Source organism: Cygnus olor, chromosome 9 (assembly GCF_009769625.2).
Source record: "Cygnus olor isolate bCygOlo1 chromosome 9, bCygOlo1.pri.v2, whole genome shotgun sequence".
Lineage (NCBI taxonomy): Eukaryota > Metazoa > Chordata > Aves > Anseriformes > Anatidae > Cygnus > Cygnus olor.
Window position 1 is genome coordinate 2,107,399 of NC_049177.1, and position 9,473 is coordinate 2,116,871.

Genomic DNA, 9,473 nt, shown 5'->3' on the forward strand with positions numbered 1-9,473 from the left:
TATCAGCTGAACATTCACATGATAAACAACCAAAGAAACAAACTATGTGACAGGTCAAAAAAAAAAATCTGGAAGTATCCCCTCGTGCAGGATTTCAGCCTTCAGGACATGGAAGGCTGTGAGGTCGGGCATTAGAGAGCCATCAGTTCAGAAATGGCTCCTTTCTGGCGCTGAGCTTTCTGTGAGGACTTCTCAGGACAAACTTAGGACAAGCAAGTGGGACTGGCTCCAGTAAAGCCTGAGCTAGCCACGAGGCACACACCTGGCTGGCTGGCACGATGGCGTGTCCACCCTGCCACCGCTGACCTGCTGCCCACTGGCTGTGAACGGCTCTTTTATTCTGCCACTCTGTTTCCAGACCGGTCTGTGTTAACGCAGCCTAATGACCATATCCCCAGGTAAGGTCAAACTATGCATATAGTTTTATAGTTCTTGCTACAGTTTTTAACACAGCGGTATCAACACCTAAAAAAGTGCTTTCTGAAATACTGCAGTTCTCATTTTGGCTCTATCCTTGAAATATCAATTAAAGCATTGTAACTGTGCTGTGACTCAATCCCTGCTCTGTAGCTAGCCTGTTAGCCTCCTGCTTTGGCTGCAGAATGCACATGTTGCTGCCTGCTCCTAGTCTCACCCTTGAGCTGTTGGACGGGCTGTTCTGTTAACAAACAGAGCTGGCACTCATCTTTCATGGTCAGTGACAGACGTGGGGATTAGCTCTTGGCTTGATGTGACCTTTGAGCTCTTCTGGAGAACTCCGGTTCATTTCGGTCAGTGACACGTTGCTCCTAACCTGCATCCTAAGATCACAGGGCACCTCTGAGACAGATGTGCTTTCCTGCCCACTCCTCTTCCTTTGAATAAGCCTGTTCTGGGCACAGGCACAAGCCAGAGCCACCCTGAGGCTACCAGATGATCTCCACAGCCCTTGATGAAGCTGGGATATGAGGGAGCCTGGCCCACTCATTTAACACCAACATACGGGAAAGAGTTTTACGGAGCGAGCTGCTGTGCGAGCTGCCCACTGACCCCTACATCTTGTGCTGACACAAGCATGCAGTGCAGCGGTCCCACTGCATGAATGCAGATCTAGCATCTCATCAAATTGTTTCCGAATTTCTTTACTATGCTATTTTCTTCCTTTCAAAAATGTTTTTCTCAGCCATTTATTTCTTCACACTTCCTAACCCAGTTTCACTAGGTCATCACCTCCTCTTCACAAGTTTGAAGCCCAGAGCTGCATCTCTTTAGTCCTGATTCCTTCAGGACAGGCCGAGCTCTGACAGCTGCCCTGAATGTGGGCGGAAGGTCTCCAAGAAAAAAGCACTGGAGCAGGTGGTGAGACTGTCTGTACCATACACAGGGTGCTTCTCCCTGGGTCAGAGCCATACCAGTGACCTGCCTGTGCCTTGTTAACACCGTGTAGCTACGTGGGTTGGTGTCATGCAGATAGGCCATACAGCTGCCTTCCTAACTGCCCGAGACCTTTTGGGACCCATCTGGGATGTTTCACATGAATAAATAGCATTACCCCTGCTATCCTACTGCAATTATACCTTATAGAAATTTGTCAGAAGAATAGAAATGTTCAGATTTCTTTGGACAGCTTACCTGATAGTCTTCTCTTCCTGTCTTATACCTCTTGTTGTATCAGCACCAGACGAGAATAAATGACTCTGTATCCCATGCCATGACATGCAGTCATGCCAGTACATTCAGTTGAAACCTATGGTAACATTATAATCAATTTATTCTGGCATCCCACTGAAAACTGAATATACTGATTTTCTCATGCAGTCTATCTATTAGGTAAAGCTTTCCTGGGTGTTTCAGAAACAATGCATAAAGTAAGCCTACACATAACCTATCTACATACAAAATATCCTTGGGAGGAAAATTCTAGACTCTGAAGAATTTGCTTTGGTAATAGAATGATTTATTGTATTTTCTCATCAGATTTTGTTCTTAGGATATCAGTCATCATTCCTTTTTCAACAGATTTTGCATATCTCAACATGACTGATGGACTTGCAAGTCTGATCAATGAGAATGTGCAGGCCTGGTCATATTTTCTGATAATAACTGTAAGGACCTACTCTCAACTAAGAGTCTGAGAAATGTTCTGGACTACAAAACCCATCTTTTATGCTCAATGTCAGACATAAGAGGATTCTAATAATAGAAGCACTACAATCTGTCCAGCTATTCCCGCTCTGGATCTGCCACAGGAAGCATCTCATTAGATTATAGCTAATGCAGTAAACAGTGACTTAATGCCATAAACAGCGATGCTAGTGACATGGTAAGAACAGAAGAGTTTCACATGCTGGATAGTTTTCTCATCTACAAGGATCTTCTAGAGGATTTAGCACGGTGAGTTGGAGTGAAATATTTACAATTACTCTTACATGAATTATCACAGCATGCACTGAACTCTGAAGTTTTCATAAGGCCCTTTCTAAGTAGGAAGGATGACCATCAGCATCATTATGTCTTGAATTTCAGACTTCATTTATGACTGTGTTTTCAAAGATTTTTTATTTATTTATTTTTTTATGATGGGGACATAATGGGGGAAATAATGGACGAAATAGGAATGTAATGGGGAAATATAACTTCCCAAATATTGTCCCTTATCTCAAACAATTTTGTTGGAAATTCCCACGTTCCCTTAACTTATTTTCATGCAGAGATCAAGTTTCAGAAATATTGTTTGATTTGGGACTAGCTTTTAAAATAAAATAAAATAAAATAAAATAAAATAAAGTAAAAAGACTTTTATGAGAAGCTACTGCTCAGCTTTCATTACCGTAGGTAATATTCCAGACTAATTCACTAGTCCAGCTGGCATTACACTGTAATGTTCTTAGTAATGCTCATTTGAATAGTTATCTCAAGTCTACACAGAATTTGTGTGACACCACAGATTTACAGGAGGAAAAAAAAAAGTTGGTGTCAAGGTGACAGGCTTCATGGCTCTCTGAGCTATATGCAAAACCTTCACACACCCATGTCCTGCAGCTGCATCTCCACAGGCCTCATGCTTTCTGCTGCACAGCCCCCCAGTGCAGCCTTAAATCCTCTCCCACCAGGAGCATGCTGAGGCAATGACAGGGGTGAAGCCAGCACCCAGTGCCCAAGGCCCCCAGTCAGGAGGAGAGCTGCACAGAACTAGGACACCACGGTCAGAAACCTGGATCAGAAACCCAGAGACAAGCAGCTACAAACCCAATCAGAAACAGGGAGTTAATGTTGGGGCAGCTGCCAGGCACAGACCAGGGTCAGGATCATGCAGTACACTGAGCAGAGAGCTGAGAAGTGGGGCTACAACCAGATCAAAGCACAAACTCAGAAAATCCTGCAGACCTGTGAAGAGTTTTACATCTGCACCACCTGCACCATCAGAGACCTGGGCCAGGACAGGAGTTTGTTTCCTGTGAGCCCTTGGCCAGTGACGACCAGTCTGAAGGATGCCTTACTGGCTTCAGTTAGGCAGTGCCTCAGTGTGCTCATTTCCCAAGGCCGTGTGCCCTCATCTCCGCAGCCAGAAGTGTTTCCTGTCTGGGGTGGATTTTGTGGAAACTGCTATGGGACACCCAGCAGAGCAGTGAGAGGAACAGAGAAATGCTGCTTCCTCTAAAAATATACACATCTCTTATACTTGTTCACTGCTTTTCTGTACGTATTGCAGTGTCTGAGATTAGATTTTTCTACATTCCAGATTGCTAAAGTAAACTACACCATATTCAGAGTATATGTGTACAGCTGAGCCTCCTTTTCTTATCTGTAACACAGGTTAAATTGTGCACTCCTGCTTCAAGGGATTTAGTAAAGTAATGGAGAGGCATTGGAGCATATTTGAAAGACACTAGTTGGAGTTGTGTGCCAACTTCACACTGAATTTCAATAGGAATGTGGTCCTGGAAAGATGTGTTATCATCTAGTTTTATGACCACTGCAATTGCTTCAGTCTCTGACAGAGTATGTGATTACTTACTAGAGAAAAGGGCCTGAGATGCTGACCTGTGCCACATAGGACAGATGCCAGCAGATTCAGTAATTTTGTATTTCCTTGCTATGACTTTAGAAATACTAACACTTTCTTATTTGTTTTAATAATCCAAGTTTTGTTCATCTTTAGCTCAGAATCTAGGTAAATTTATTGCTATACTCTCCAAGTTGTTTTACCCAGTTGAAATATTTCCACAATGTTTTCTCTTCTCTAAGTCTTAATACAGATTCTGCACTGATTTTTACTTGCTCACCTGTTATATCAGCAACACACACCAAGTTCAATGCAGTTCTTGCTGCTTGGTCACTCTCCTTTTATCTGCCAGAACATATGTAATATTTAACTCCTCAACTTTTGAGTGTTCACCACAGAATCACTTAGTGGATTCTACATCTTGCTGACACCTCCATGTTCTTTCATAGTTTTATGTCAGATATATGAATGAAGAAATCTGTTCTGCCCCTTTCATCTCCAGTTTCAAGACACAGACTTCTTTGCTTTTACGGTAGCTTTCCTTCAAAAGTTTTGTTGAAGATCTTTTATCCAAGGTTTTCATCTTATCTGAAAAATATAGTTTTTAAAGGTTAAAGATCATATATTGTTCTGCAGTCAGTAATTTATTTCCACATCAGACAATATTGTGCTTTAGTACTCAGTCCCCTGAAAAACCTTCCACACTTCATGAAGTTTTTTTGTTTTGTGAAAGTCATTAAATTGGCAAAACAAACGAGTAACAAACGGGATATGACTCTAAGGTTACTGTAATATGAATTATTACTTTGTTTACAACTGAACTTTAAAAACAATTTTCAGGCAGTTCTGGCTTTGGTGACTAAAGCTTTAAACCTCTTAACTTTTAACTCCCTTCTTAAAGCCAGAAGTGGTGAATTTCTAATATCTGGTGCCAATTTGTTGTCAGTCTAGCCAGAGAGGTCTGTAGTCAGACATATACTGTGAATCTCATTGCATGGAAGTCCTCAGAAAGGCTTCTATTTCAAGTTCCTCATTTTGATGTCCCAAGTAGCTTCAATCAGTCTTGAACAGCTCACTGGGGTAAGAACAGTTCTCTTTGCCCCAGGTAAATCCACACAGCCAAATGTCACTCACCACAGGCCTCCAGATGTTTTTGGCAATGATCCACTTGTGCAGTTGGGAGAGGGTGAACAGAAAGGAACCAGAGGTGGAGTTTGTGGCGTCCCTCCACTGCTTGCACCCGGTGTCTGTACAGAACCAGCACACAGAGCCTAACAGCCCAGCTGGAAGTGAGCAGAGCTCTGGGGGAGATTAAAGGCAGGGTAATGAACAAGGTCCTAGCACCAAGTCCCCGGGCTTTGGGAGGGGGAACTCAGAGGTGACCGTCCCCTAGTTCTGAACAAAACACCCCTACTTGCCGTAAGCAGGGAGGAGCTCTCAGCACACTTTCCATCCCAGCTTGCTATTGCTTCTCTAAAACCTCTGCACGGGATGTTGCCCAAGGCCAAGCAGAGGAGTGAGGTCTGAGTCCCCTTCATCTGCTACTAGCTGTAGCACCTTCGCCATAAAGGTCAGGCTGATGGGTCTGATGCCTGACCTCAGCAGAGACTCAGGGCTGGAAAACCTAGGCCTTGTCAAACCTGTAGTCATAGGAGTTTCACACCTATGAGCAGCTATTCAGGACCAGGTTTCACACGTGCAGTGGTAGAGGATGTATCACAAGGACAAGTCTTTAAGTGCAAATCTTATCAGTATAACAGCTTCCTACTAAGTGCTGCTTGGCATATTCATCTCTTGGTCCACATTTAATCATTTTCCTGCTCTTATCCTGTCATACATCTGCTTCTGTTGTACATTTGCCACCAGAATAATTTTGGCCTAAGGGTCACATTATACATGAATAAGTCATCAGTAATCTACCATCTTTGTGTTAGTAACATTCACATGTCTATATGCAAAATGTCTCCTTAAGGTTCAGACCTCAGCAAAATGTGCATATTGGAAAAACAATGATGCACTGGAACTATCTCCACTTTTTGTGACTTCTCTAATGATAACTCATGAATTGTGAAAAAATGTTACAAAAGTCTGTCACTATCTAATTCACAAATTGAAATGAAGTGAGAGCAGTTCTCCTCAGCTTGCTTGTGTCTTGAAGTATGCTCCTCTGTTTAGCCCTGAATAAGGATTTGTCTGCCTGAAATGTCTGTCTTTTTAGCCGGTCCAATGAAAACTCATCTGTGCCTAGGAATCTCGCCTTGCTTGATGTCTTCAGCAATCACACTGCAAAAACATGACTGCCAGAGCTCCATACAGCTTTGACTATTCAACTGGCAGGCAGGTCTCAAGAGTTCTTTACTCCTGTCAGACACAAGCCATTATAAAGCAGCATTCTCCAAGAGACAGATCTGCTTGTGGGACATATAAATACTGTTTTTCCTTCCATTGATGTCAATAGGAGCAAGGATAGAGCTAGGATGTTATAAGATGCTAAGTACTTAAAATATGCTCTGAACGATTTCTATTTTAAGAGCTATTTTGCTTTGGAGGATGAAAGTTCTGTTCACTTAATATGAGGAACAAGGATTGTCTCAGAGATGTGGAAGAACATCTATTCATCCAAAAGCTCAGCTATTTCATGAATAATCTGTAAATTATTTTAAGAGTTTGTTTAAACTGTTGTTAACTGTACCTGGCAGACTTCTAGCAAATATATTATTGTTTCTTCAGCCTTCCTTATTCCTGCAAGGAAATCTGGGGGAGAAAGTGGGGTGTAGGACTTCTCACTTCTCCTGTTGACACTGTTCTACTCTGTTTAAATAATTACACATTCACTGGAACTAGGACTAACACCCCCGCCCTTCCCAGGAGAGTTACCGAACCACCAAACTAGAGCATTGTTTTTTTCTCTCACCGGTTAGCTCTGTGAATATTTAAGTACATTTTACAAAGTGAGACTGTTCCAGTCAAAGGGACTGGTGGTGAGGTCACTGTTGTGAGGCAGAAACTGAACCTGAATTCTGAGAGAAGGGAAGATGAGAGAAGGGTAAGGTGGGAGAGGTGACCAGTCCCAAGGTCTCCAGTCCCTCAGGTGAGTGTCCCAGCCATGCAGTTCAAAGATATTCAAGGTAAAGCTATACTCAATTTCTTTTGCAGTTGTTCCAGCTTGCATAAGATGCTTTAACACCCCATGAAGTCTCTTCATCATCTCATTAGCATTACCCCACGCTCTGCCAGGTTGCATGACCTGGTGGCAGCAGTGCTGCTCAGACCTGGTCCCCTCTGCTTCTGTGAAGCAGGACACTCAAGTACCCTGCAGACTGGAGCTTCACATTCCTTCCTAAAATCTGTGGATTCAGTCCCTCTCAACACAAATGGGAATTTTACTTAGATTCTGTGAGGTGTGCACTGACTTCTTAGGACTGCAATATGATCTCTTTCTTTGTGAATTTACACAATTTACTTCATTATTTTGACAAGCACTGTCATAAAAATACAAGTTTAATTAAATGCACCAATTGAAAATGATTTGGGGGACTTCATTTCATTTTGAAAAATAAAATATTCAGCTCCTGGGCGCTAAGATTCTCTCTTCTGTCCAAAATTCAGTCAATTATTAGCCTAAACTAACTTAGAAAGTCATTCCAAATAATATGTTGCTTGTCTCTATGGGCTCCACAAATTTTATGATTTCTATCTTAGATTAATCAGATTTGAGGTTGATAATCTTTGCTTTCAGCTTTAAACTTTGAATTTAATTTGTTGTCATAGACTGAAGAGCTTCTCGGAAAGACAGGGTAACATGTGAATTCATGACCTGGAAAAACTTCTTTTTCATTGACTGGAAAACATTCAATTCATCTACTGAAGAAATATGCAAAACCAAGGTTACTCTGATGCCCCCTTGACTGTTTAGGTGGTGATTCAATTACATCTATTTTCAACTATTTCCATGGATACTGAGGATTTTATATGAATTATATTTAACAGTAAATCTTTCTTGCAATAATTCGGTAAGATGTTATCTAACTGATAGCTAACCTGACATCGCACACATAGCTGAGGTCTGTTCAGTTTGAGAGTTCTAAATTTCTCTTTTTTAGACTTATAAGTTGCATATGAAAAGTCCTGAAAAGAGACTGTTTTATCCCAGAATTATGCTGTTATTTTTGTTTTTTACAAAATTTAACAACTCATTTTTTTAACAAACAATACAGGTTTTCTATTTTCAACTACATTTTTGTTTTGTACTCCTGAGCTTCTTATAACTGTTGAGCTTGCATTCACATTTTGATGGTGTTTAGACCAACTTCGCCCCTTCTGGGGATATGCGTGACTTTATTATGACCCATGGCTTAACATACAGGTTAATATTTGGAGGGTAATTAAAACACAATACTAAACCAAACCAGACAAACTGAGATCAGAAGTGGAATGGATTGCTAAACTACCTGAATCTGAATGATAGATTTAATTTCTGATTCCCATATTAATACAAAGTATCTTAGGAATTCTGAAATGGAGTCACATTGTCAAAATAAACTCTGTATACAACTAGGATGCAGTATGGTCAGAATTTCTATTCATATAACTTTGTGTTTGGATCAGGCCTCTGATTTTTTTTTTTTATAGCTATAACCTATAAGTTTTGCATTAGAGCCGTCGGTGCCATAGTAGTGCCTTGGAAGATACACCAAGCTTAGAATCCACTTAGTTTAATTAGATGCATTTGAATTTCACTTATGTTTAAAGAAGATAATTGGATAATGGTATTTAAGAAGAGACTCTGGGGTTAATAATACCAGAACATGACTAAGGAATCCATAGAAGCACACCTTCAATCTGGGTAAAACCTGAAGCCATGGAAGGGTGACAACCAAGAGACAGGCCAAGAATTACTTTATAGGTGCCTCTAGGGTGGTGTCAAGGCAGAGGGAAGTGTCAGCAGAATTTAAGAGCCTAAGAACCAAAAGCTTTAATAACATAGCTGGAAACCTGAATATAGGGATGTACTGGATGGATAGTATAACAACCACGACCTATTGGTTGCACTTATAACTCAGGCTCCATATAAAACTATTCCTCTCATTCCCTTACAATAGTCTATATACCTAATATCACATGCTTGCATCTGTAGCCTTTACAGGCTGGAATTTACAGCACAGAATTCCTCAGTATTTGACATTGTGCAGAATAATTATTATCAATCCATTGCAGTACATCTGGAAATATGAGGGAATGCTGGCTCGGCATACCTCAGGGAAAGTACTATACCTCTTAAAGAATGATAGCATACATTAAACAGGAGCACAAGAGCCTGGGTAGTCTTTCATACACGCTGAAATCTGGTAATAACTTTTTTGAAGTGGAAATAGTTACAGTGGTACAGCTTTCCCACTATAGAGCAGGTAACAATAGAAATTTAATAAATACTTACCAATCCTTGTAAAGTTCTTTAATTGCTTATTCAAAGATGCTATACATCTGC